We start from the raw sequence: 11,414 nt of genomic DNA, 5'->3' as shown, positions 1-11,414 counted from the left end.
TGAATGTGGTTGACAGTTGCATGAGGGGGGCAGACTGAGGTGCCAGTGGCAGTGGCACCAGGATTTATCTCTATTGCTTGTACCTATTCTCTTTGGATAGATGCCTTGCTCAGCATAGATATAGTAGGGAGGTCCTTAGACCTTCCCCAAAGCAATGTGCCTCACCCTCTCTGAAGATTAGATAGGGGTGAAGTGGGGGGTATGTGGAGGGAATGGGAGGAAGGGAGCCAGACTTGGATTGGTATGTATAATGAAAAAAGATAGTTCATTTTCTTTTAAAAAAATTAAAAAAAAACAATAGAGGTGTTTCTTGGGAGTAGCAGAACCCATTCCTGAGAATGTGGTAATTGTCATCTCAACCCCTGTGCTCCGGTGAATATGGAAGATGTAAGTGCTTGAAGGATGACAGGGGCAGTGAGGAGGGTCTGGATACACTTTTGGAAAACATAACTGATGTTTGATTCCTGTTGTTTAATCTTATGTTTCTTTCAGTGCTTTCTCTTTTTTTGCCTCTGTAATATCTGCATTCTTCATATAACATGGGTAGTAGTATATCAGTCAATTATTTTAAGGAAAATGAAATGGAGAGTCACATTTATTTTAGTTGGGAGGCTTATAAGAGCAAACAATTAAAAGATACATCCCACAAGTCTGGAACTTTCCCCCCTCCTTGATGCACACAGATTTTTTTTAAATGGTGTTCAGAGTAGTTTTTCACATGAAGCAATTTGTATTAGTATCTAAATGGGTTCAGATGGCCTTCAAGAATCAATCACTTTCAGTTGAGCTTCTCTTTTACTGCCGTGGAAAGTTGTGCGTGATATGATGAGATAATTTAGCCACTGACACAGGCATGTTTAGCTATCTTTTTCAATTCTGCACATAGTCTTGAGCATGGCTGTACCAAGGACATTGTAAGTAATCGACATAAAGCTTGCACCTGACTTTGGCGTTACTATTTAAATACTGGATAAATCTTACTTAGACACAAGAATTTTAAGAATGACTTTTGCCATTTCAAATTGAGGATTCAAGAACAAAAGGAAGCTTATGGATAAACAGACTGCTGTTGGCTTCATAGCTTTCAGGAAAAAGAACAGGTAATGAGTGTGCAATGCTCTCTTGATGTTAGTTGTGTTTGGTGGAATAATATATGCAAGTTAGCCTGCCGAAGGTATGCTGAGTGTAGACTCTGACTAATCCAGCACTTAGCAGGATTATAAGATGGTCTTTTGGCTTCAAGTAATGTTTTAAGTTTTAAAAATCTGCTAACTTCTCTACGGTCAAAATGTCTGTCAGGGTCAGAAGAAAGCACCGTTGCTTGTATTTTCTTTTTAATTTTATTTTTTTAAATTCATTTTACATACCAATCACAATTCTTCCTCCCTTCTCCCCCCCCCCCCCTGCCCCAACCCATCTTCCATCCACTCCTCCCAAAGGGTAAGGCTTGCCATGGGGAGTCAACAAAGCCTGGCATTTTAAGTTGAGGCAGGACCAAGCCTCTTCACCCTGCATAAAGGCTGAACAAAGCATCCCACCATTGGAAAAGGACTCTAAAAAGCCAGCCCATGCGCCCTTACATGTGACTCGACCTCATGTGAGTGTGAAGAAAACTTCCCCAAAGTAGCGGCAGAAAAGTGATTGTTTTTAGTTTCTGTCAAAAGGAGTCAGTTTACAAGTAGAAAACAGCAAACCTTTTGAGACTGTCTCTTAAAATTATTTATATCTTATGTTTATAGACGTTATGTCTGCATACATGTGTATCTCACGCATGCTTGGTGCCCTCAGTGACCAGAGAGGACATTGGATCTCTTGAAATCGGAGGTACAGTTTTCGGCTACCATGTGGGTAATACAAATTGAACAGCCACTTCTCTTACCTGCTGAGCCATTTTTCCATCCCTGAGATAGTCTTTTGATTTGTGGATTCTGTCATGCTTTAGAAAAATCACATTAAATAATATGCTACCTTTCCAGCGACCTGGATACTGAAATAAAAAGGAAAGTGACTTTGTCATATCTCTGCACATCTCCAACACTCTACAGAGTGTGTGGCTCGTAGATGTACTCAGCACTAAATGGCTCGGCAAACGAATGCATGCGCAGAGTGAAGACTGCTTGATGTTAAGTTCCTCTAAATTCCACACATGACTGAGATTAGCTTTTTGTCCTATAAGAGGGAAGAGCAATGAATGTACTCGCTAACTGAAGTTCTCTTTATTGCCAACTTTTTAATTAATTGAAATCAGCATGATTTCCTTGTCCCCTAATACCTTGCACAATTGTTGGCACCTGATAGTGCTAATTACTTGTATGACTCGCTGGACACCTGTACGTTTCTATCCCCTAGACTCCAGATCTTGCCTCATCATGTCTATTGGAGTTCCCCATTTTCTGTGACTCTTACCGCGTCGCATTCTTTAACTCAAGAGTCTCCTTTCCCTTGAACCTTGGTGCGTTTCACTTACACCACTTATTTGATTTTGCATTTTTATTAGCTTCTATAAATGACAGTGGTTTACCTTTATCTGCTTCTGGGGTTTATCAGAAAGGAAGAATTAAAAAGATACGGTGTGAACTCTTTTGGAATATTCTCATTACATTGAAAAGAGTGAAGGTGCTGGACACTGTTTCAACAGTGTGAGTGCAATTAGACCAAACTTCCCTCGGACTGGCATGTCAGGGAATTGGAGCTGCCATTCTGAGCCTTGCCTTTCCAGAGCTCCTCTCCCATGTTCAATTTAAGATCTCCAGATACATTTATTGACTTCAAATAATTTGCTAATATAGCTTCATTGAAATAGATCTGTAAAGTCTATTACTACATCACATCAAAGGACCAGATTTCTCTGAATATTACTGCTAGTGCTGATATTAGAATTACTTTAAAAAGATGCAAAGTTCAATGTCACGGTCTTTGATCATCCTTAAAATTACCATGGCAAACAGAAAACATGGCCATCGCTGATTTCTTAATTGTTTTTCGTATGTAGAGAGAGAAGACACATTTTTCTCCCACATGACCATGTAGTGCATTTGTTTTACACCAAAGTGAAGAATTTACTTTCAAAAATAGTAATAAAGAGGGACTCAGTGTACACGTCTAGCTGTTTGCCCCATGGTACAGCAAGGTGACTATATCTAGAATTGCCACCAATGTTTTATAACCATTTCTCTGTATGATACTCCAGAGTTTGAGTTTGTATCTTAATTATCAAATACATTGTAATATTTTGTTTTCTTTTGCTTTTTCTCTGGTACTACATGGTTTTCCCTTGATTTTCTTTCAGATGGATTTAAATTAACATCTAAGAGCTAATAGAGACAGTTTTTTCTTCTATAAACTTATAAATTTATAGAGTAGCTGGATTTGTGGGACAGGAGTGCTGCCTAGTTACCCGAACTACCTATGCTTTAAGGCTTAAACATAGATCTTAAAAAAGAAATCTGCAGTGCTTTGTGTGGCTTCTGCTTGCTTTGTGTTGTGTACTGTGGTATCATTAATTTTGCTATTCTGATATCATGATTCTCTACATAAAATCCAATACTTTCACAAGAAACATACTGAAAGGTTAAAATGATAACGTGCTTTATTGAGCACATAGCTACCTTGGCACTAAAAATGAAAACAATTTCAAAGTCCAAAAATAGCTAATATGTTTGGTATACACATTCACTTGTATATTATATTGACATTACAATTAAGATTATGGAAGCTGTGGAGATGGCTCAGCATTTATAGGCACTGGTGACATAAAATGATCCCTGGAAGCCAACGAAGGTGGTAGGTTATGAAAACTATACAGTTACATTAAATACATATAAATTACTAAGTAATAGAAATGGAGCATCATAAATTTATGTGTTCCACTACATATTCTAAAACACATTGTATAGTCACTTGCATTTTAGAAGGGCATGTAGTCCATTAGTGGAAAGTCTTAGATAATCAAATGCTGTATCCAGAGAACGGTGCAATACAGTTTTTTGCTTTTCACCTCAAGTCGCCGTTAGGTCCATTATGAGTCCATTTGGATGCAATTCAAAAAGTATCTTCTGTCTGGGGCTTTCTCTTGTCTCTCTCCTTTAATGTCCCTTTGTCTTTATTTTCAGATATTCTTACAGGGTTATATTTCTCTTTCCTCCTGGCTCTGGTCCTTAGGTTCCATTTAGTTTCCCCCCTAAAAGCTGATATACCTCTCTCTGTGTGTCTGTCTAGAGCTCTCTCTCTTTCTCTCTCTCTCTCTCTCTCTCTCTCTCTGTGTGTGTGTGTGTGTATGTGTGACATTTCAAACATGCTTCATGAATAAGCATCTGGAAGGTGAACAAGCTTTCCAAATACTAAGATGATCCTGAGAAGGTGTATTAATTTTTTTCTAACTCCCTTCAGCTTTGCTTATGTGGCATGGATCTCTAATGGTGAGTGTTTGCATTTCTCCAAGACTGACTGAAACAAAAAGGAAGTTCTGTTGTCCCACATTTACTAAGATTGGACCAGAAAGGAAACTCACCAATGGATTTATGGTATGTTTGCTAGAATAGCAAATTGTACTTAACTTTAATTTCTCAAACAATTTGTGAAATACATCACAATTATATGATAGAAAAATATGCAATAAGAAAAATACTTAAAATACAAAGGTTGAATGAATTCTTACTGAGATGTAAGTTGAATTCCACATTGGTGAAATGAGGTCTTCAAGAACAAAGAAGTTGTGTTTGGCCAATTCAGGCCATCATCAACATTTTGAAGGGAGTGGGCCGGGAGCAGTGGCTTTGTCATTAGGGCACCCATTGCTCCCACAGAAGAACCTGGTTTGGGTCCTAGTACACACATGACAGCTCAGAACCACCCACAATTCCACTTCTAGGGGATCTGATGGCATTCAGGTATCTATGGACAATAGACATACATTGGTATAGAGACATGCTCCACCATTTTCTAGGTCACTACATGGAACTGGTCTTTCACTTCTGTCACCTCAGTCATCCTTTCTAAAACGCCAGCATCTGATGGCAGTGGGGCACAGATGCCACACGTAAAGTCTGAGGAAAAGTTGCTGTCAACAATATGTTACCAGCAAATGCCATTCCCCTCTCTTCTCAGTCCCTCAAATTCTGCTTCAGAGCCCTGGCACATCATCTCTTGGGTTAGAGTACTATGCTTTATTATGGTTACATATTTTCCTAGTGTTAGTGTCTGAATTATTTTCCAAAAAGTATATGTTAAAACCGTCCTAGAACCCTGAACCTTGGACTTTGACATTGGGAATAGAACCCTTAAATAGATGATAAAATTAAAACAGGGCCACTGAGATCTTCCCAGGCCAGTCTGGTTGCTGTATATATAGAAGGAGGAAGAGTTTGTACAGAGAAGAGGCTCTGTGAGGACACAGGGAGCAGACCTGTGTTGGCTCTTACAGAAGGGTCAAAGGGAAGAATAGTGATTATTGAAGAGAGTTAGGGAAGTTCCCAAGTAACACAAGGACTGGAGTCACTGTTGCAAAGTCAGTTGATTTAGAGAATAAATATAAGAACATCAGAGCTAAGTTTGTTCAAGATGTTTCCAATAATACAAATGAAGATGCTCGAGGTGCTGCCATCACTGCTACTGCTTTAGCATGTTCAGTCTCCAAGGAGGACTCTGAAAGAAATGAGCAAGGGGGCTAATCCAGTGGAAACCAGGAGAGGGATAATGTTGGCTGTTGATGACCTAATTACTAAACCTTAAAAAAGTCCCAATCTATCACAATCCTTGAAGAAATTGCTCAGTTTGCTACAATTTCTGCAAACAAATGCAGACATTGGAAACACCATTTTTGATGCAATGAAAAAGTTTAAAGAAAGGGCATCATCACAGCGAAGGGTGGAAAAGCAATTAGAAATTATTGATGAATAAGGAATTATTCAAAGGTTAAAGTTGGATAAGGGATGCATTTCCCCATATTGTATTAACACTTCAAAAGGTCAAGAATGTGGATTCTGAGATACCAATGTTCTGTTGAATTAAAAAAAAACTAAGGTCTAGTGTCCAGTCCATTAAACCTGCTCTTGAAATTGCCAGTGCTCATCAGAAGCCCTTGGTCATAACTGCTCAAGATGTTGATGGAGAATCTCTAAACACACTGGTTTTGATCTTCAGTCAAAGCTCCATGGTTTGGTGACAATAAGAAGAACCAGCCTAAACAGGGCTATTACTACTTGTACAGCATTTGGAGAAGAGGGGTTGAACCTTAATCTTCAAGATGCTCAAACTCATAATTCAGAAAAAGTTGTAGAGGCCACCCTTACTAAAATTGACATGCTTTTGAATGGAAAAGTGACAAAGTTTAAACTGAAAAATGTATTTAATTGTAGGAGTCAGAGGGATTGAGAGCAGTAGAACAAAGCTCACCGAATCAAATAAGCAGGGCTCATAGGGGCCTACAGAGACTGAAGTGGCAATCATGGGGCTTGTAGAGATCTGAGCTAGGTCCTCGGCATATAATTCATAGTTGTGCAGCTTGTTGGTGTTATGGGATACCTAACAGTAGGAGTAGAGCTGTCTCTGACTTTTCACTTGCTCTTGGGACCACTTTCCTCTTACTGGGTTGCCTCACGTAGCCTTGATATGAGTGCTTGTGCCTAGTCTTACTGTACCTTGTTATGCCATGTTCTGCTGATATCCCTGAGAGTCCTGCTCTTTTTGGAAAAGAAACTGAGGAGAAATGGATGGAGGGGGTGAAGGGGGAAGATGGGAGGAGTGGAGGGAGGAAGAACCGTGGTCAGAATATATCGAAAACAAAAGACTAAGAAAATAAAATAAAAAAATTGAAAATAGAAAGATGTTTTCAAGTTAGACACACATAGTGACAATGCAAAGGGAGAACTGAATAAGTGACTGGCTGAACTTTCAGACATAGCTGTGGGGAAGGGTGGAGGGGCGAGTGATGCTAAAGTGAATGAGAAGAAAGCCAGAGTTATGTATGCTCTCAATGATATAAGAGCAGCTGTGGAAGAAGACATTGCTTTTGGAGCGAGCTGCACTTCACTACAGTGCATCCCAGTCTTGACTTAATTAAAGCTGGCTAATGAAGATCAGAAAGTAAGTACAGAAGTTATTAAAAGAGCATTCAAAATTTCTGCATTGATTATTGTTATTTTTAACAATAATCAAAGGATCTTTGATAGCTGAGTAAGTTCTGCAAAGTTCCTTAGAAATTGGCTATGATGCTCTGCTGGAGACTTTGTGGATATGATGGGGAAAAAAGTCATTGATCCAATGAAGGCTGTGAGAACTGCTTTACCAGACGCCGTTGGGGTGGTCTTCTTGTTAACTACCACAGAAGGTTTAGTATCAGAAATTCCTACAAAAGGGAAGAACCCCAAGATGCAAGTAATGGGTGGAATGGGAGGAAGTATGGGAGATAACGTGTTCTAATTCCTAGAACAGTAATTTCAGTAAACTGTGAGGGGACGCCAATCCAGGTCCCTCACTGATAACTTCAGAGAATTCACCTGAAGAAAAAGTCCTAAGAAAAGGCTGGCTGGTTGATCAGTTATAACCATCAGTTACTTGTTCCCATTGACAATACATAATGGTTTATTGTTTTCATTCTCCATGACTTCAAGTAATAATTTTGTATTTTTGGGTTAAGACATTTATACATTCCTGATACTAGGAGCAAGAGCTGTATACCAGGTCCTGCTTTCAGCTCATGTCACTATTCTGTTTCAGTCAGGATTGTAGCGCTGGCATCCTGAAACGAGATGTTCAGAAGCACTCTTTCTGTGGAAATAAAGAATAATTGTATAGAAAGTAGAGAAATATCCAATTATGTGACAACCTGTGTGTAATAAAGTTTTCTTTAAAGTTAAAAATAAAAATACAATACTTTGATTAAATGAGTACAATGCTAAATAAAATCTTCATTTGGCAGCAGAGGCTAATCCACTTGAAGGAAAGCCTTGTGGCGCTAACCTCTGCTGTGGTAGCAAGTGAACACGGGCTTTGGTGAATTTCAGAGTTCACCAAATATTTCACATTTGCTTTTCGTCTCTCACAGAAGCCCAGCTGTTGAGGCTACAGACAAGAATACAGTGATAATGAGCATTATCAATGTTACTTTTTTTTTCTTTCTGAAAATAATGTCTAGAGCTGTCTTTTTTGTAAGTCATAGAAATAAACACAATTAAGTCCCAAAGATTATTTCTTATTGCTTGTCCAGACGTAGGAGGAGAAAATTAAATCTTGAAATGTAATTCTTGAAATTAAGATTAATGATGATGAATATCTGAGTCCCTCATACACCGATGACCTCATGTTGTTTGAGACCATGCGTGGGGGCTTCTAGCTATCTTTGCCATTAACAAATAGGACTGAGTTATTTTAAATGTAGTCAGGCTACAAGACCCACTTGTCTGTGTTGAAAGTTTGCCTTTTAGTTTTCAGAGGATCAAAAGCAGGAATTTGTGAAAGAAAAAGTCAGCTAATTTTTTTTCTCCTGACTGAAAAATTGCATTAGATTCTCATTTCTGGATTATAAAAATATGGGATAAAATGAGTTATCCTAGTTAATTTATGGAAGGGACATCAAGACATGAAAACATTTCACCAGGTTTTCAGTATTTTGCAAGTCTAAAAGCTTAAAGGCAAATTTAGTGATGAAGGAGAAATGTGCTGAGCAGTCAAGGATATGTTTATTACTGGGAAAAATACAGAAAGGTGCTTAAGGAATTGGCACAGATGCTTTCTTGTGAGCAGCTGTGGTCTTCTCATGTCCCCTCAGCAATGTGTACACACACATCTGCCAATAGGCAAGAGATGCTTCCTACCATCTTATTATCAGAACTTCTTGAAGAGTTTTTGGGTGTTAATTAAAACCCATGAGCCTTACTTACACAGCTATAAGTAAAAGGTATTAAGTAATCTTCAACATATCATCCAGTGCCAACAGTCTATAATTCTTCGGCGCCTGTCAATACAAAACTCATTTGGAGGCAAATATGAAGACATTCAGGGAGACTGTTGTTCATGCTGGGCCAGCAGGACTCCTAAGCTAGCTTCTTCATAAAGGGTGGTGAGTTTGTCTCATCAGTCCAAACTCCAAGATGAGTCTGAGCTCCAAGAGACCAGGCGTCTTCAGGATGAAGAGGCATGGAATAAAACTGCTGCATCGAGAAACTGATGAACAATTCCAGGGCTGCCTTTGATTTATAGACTCCATTGTGATATAACCTGGCTATAATTTTTGGAATAATAGACTAGAGAGTTGGAGAAACCACCACATCTCCCTGCTGGATCAAAACCAGTGAACTGGAACAACAGCAGCATCTTTAAATAAGTTTGTTACTTTCTCTTTGAACACAAAAGTAATATGCTTTGTTTCACCCCCTTTCCCCTTCCTTCTATGTTATTTCTTCTCATCAGAATCCACTGCCCAAAGGGGAAGTGAGCACTCAGAAAGTAAATATCACAAGGGTGAGTCACTATGCCTCTTTTGTGTCCCTTAGACCTCTCTTAGCAATAACACCCCTGAAAAATTCATTTAATGAGCGAATAAGTGAATGATTGAATGATTAAACTTGTATATGCTGAGATTTATAACCACAGCTATAATGGTATGTGTCTCAGTTCTCATTAGTCAAGGTAAAAGAGCTCAAGAAGAAGGGAATGATGTGTATATTTATGCATATTTATAATTCATCAAGAAAGAGACGGAGTTATTTTTACTTTATCCCAAAATAAAAGCTTTGCATATCTCATTATTTTCTTGATCAGGTTCAAGGTAGGATAGCTAAGAGAAAGAGAAAATTAAAAATGTTTAAATTTATAGGTATTCCTTTAAAACTGTTTGGTTAGTTTTAGCAGAAAGACTCTTTTAACCATTACTAGTATAGAGAAGAGAAATTGGAATTAACAGAGTGTGGTTTGCTTTGGACTTGGCTGTTTCAGCTAGTGGCATAACTTTGCTTTTCCCCTTGTCCCCCAGGTATCTGAGCTTGGTATACCTTTTCTATAACTTTGAAATCTGAGGCAACCAAAAAGCTAAACAATAAGCATCACCAGAATGGGAACCAGCCTAGCCTTCTGCCTCCACAGAGATCTAGAGAAAATCAGCTGCCTAATGAGGCTCTTTCTCTACCTCATGCCCTTCTTAAAAATAGACGTTGCAGAATTTTATTATGAATCGGTTTGCTTCACTCCTCACCTTTCTGTGGTCTGCCAATCAAAGGCCATTCTTTCAGCGTTCACTCTTAGGGTTCCCATCCTTACTCATGTCTTCAACTGCCCCCTCTATACAGCCATCTCCCCAAATCTATATTCAGTTCAACCTTCTCTGCCCTTGCCAGCATCTTGAATCCTAATTGAAGAATGCTTAGTTTAAAAATTTTGTTTATTTTGATCCTTGGCATTGTATATTTTTATAGCAGAAAGTCACATAACATATATAATCCTGCTAGTCTCAAATAAGACATTTAAATATTTAGTGGATTCTTATGTTTTCTTATATTTTTTTCCCTAGCAGCTATTGCAGTGGACTGAGTTTTCTTTCTTTTTTTTGTTTTTTGTTTTTGTTTCCTTGAGAATAATATAGAGTGATATTGTGTTAGAATAATTTTCTGGCTGCCAATTTTATTTTCTAAATAAAAATACAGTGTAAGGATGGCATGCACATAATTTTCAAGAGCCCACAGAGTGAGTTTTAAGAGATTTCTTCCTCTTTGAACGAGACTCCAAAGAGAACTGGTAGTAGCATGAAGAAATCCACATTTTCAAGTTTCTAATTACAGGGTTCCAACTGTCAGCTGTAAGACAGAGAAGGTGCACGGAAAAGGATAATAATATCAAACACAAGGGCTAGCTCTTTAGTAAAACTCTTCCATAATACATTCAAAGATTTTATTGAAAGAGCATGTTTTTGATCAAGGATGTAAAGATGCCATTTATACATCTCAGAAATTCTTAAATTTTTAAGTATATCTCAGAAATTCTAAACTTCTATGACCTACAGCTTAGTCATTTCCAGTTCTGCACCAGAGTTTACTGACATTTTCTTTGATTTAAGCAGATCTCAGTTTGAAATGAAATTGAAGTATATATGATGTATCTCATAGCCACTCATCAATATATGTTATAAAACATTTGAAAGATATATGATCCTTAGAGTTAGAGATTTACTAGCACAGGAGATAGTTCTCTGGAAAGCCTTTCTAATTCACAAGGTGCTTGTCTACTATACGACTATCAATCCCAATTGCCCTGGTAGTAACTGTGGCAAAGATGGAGCATGGATTCATGGATTTCTCTTTTAGCCTGACTGATCATAGAAGCACACTTCTTTTCCCATAGCTACAGTGAGGAAATCATCACCCACCTTTTCACACACTAGGAACTTCAAACCTTGAGCTTACTTTTGCCTAACTGCCTGGACT

General features: G+C 38.3%; 1 pseudogene; it reads left to right on the top strand.

Moving 5' to 3' along the window:
• Window positions 1-378: 378 nt before the first annotated feature.
• On the top strand, window positions 379-7,419 carry LOC119817265 (annotated as a pseudogene).
• The last annotated feature ends 3,995 nt before the right edge of the window (window positions 7,420-11,414 follow it).

This window comes from Arvicola amphibius, chromosome 6 (genome assembly GCF_903992535.2).
Source record: "Arvicola amphibius chromosome 6, mArvAmp1.2, whole genome shotgun sequence".
NCBI lineage: Eukaryota > Metazoa > Chordata > Mammalia > Rodentia > Cricetidae > Arvicola > Arvicola amphibius.
Note: the sequence above shows the minus strand (reverse complement) of the source record. Positions and strands in the feature narration are given on the sequence as shown.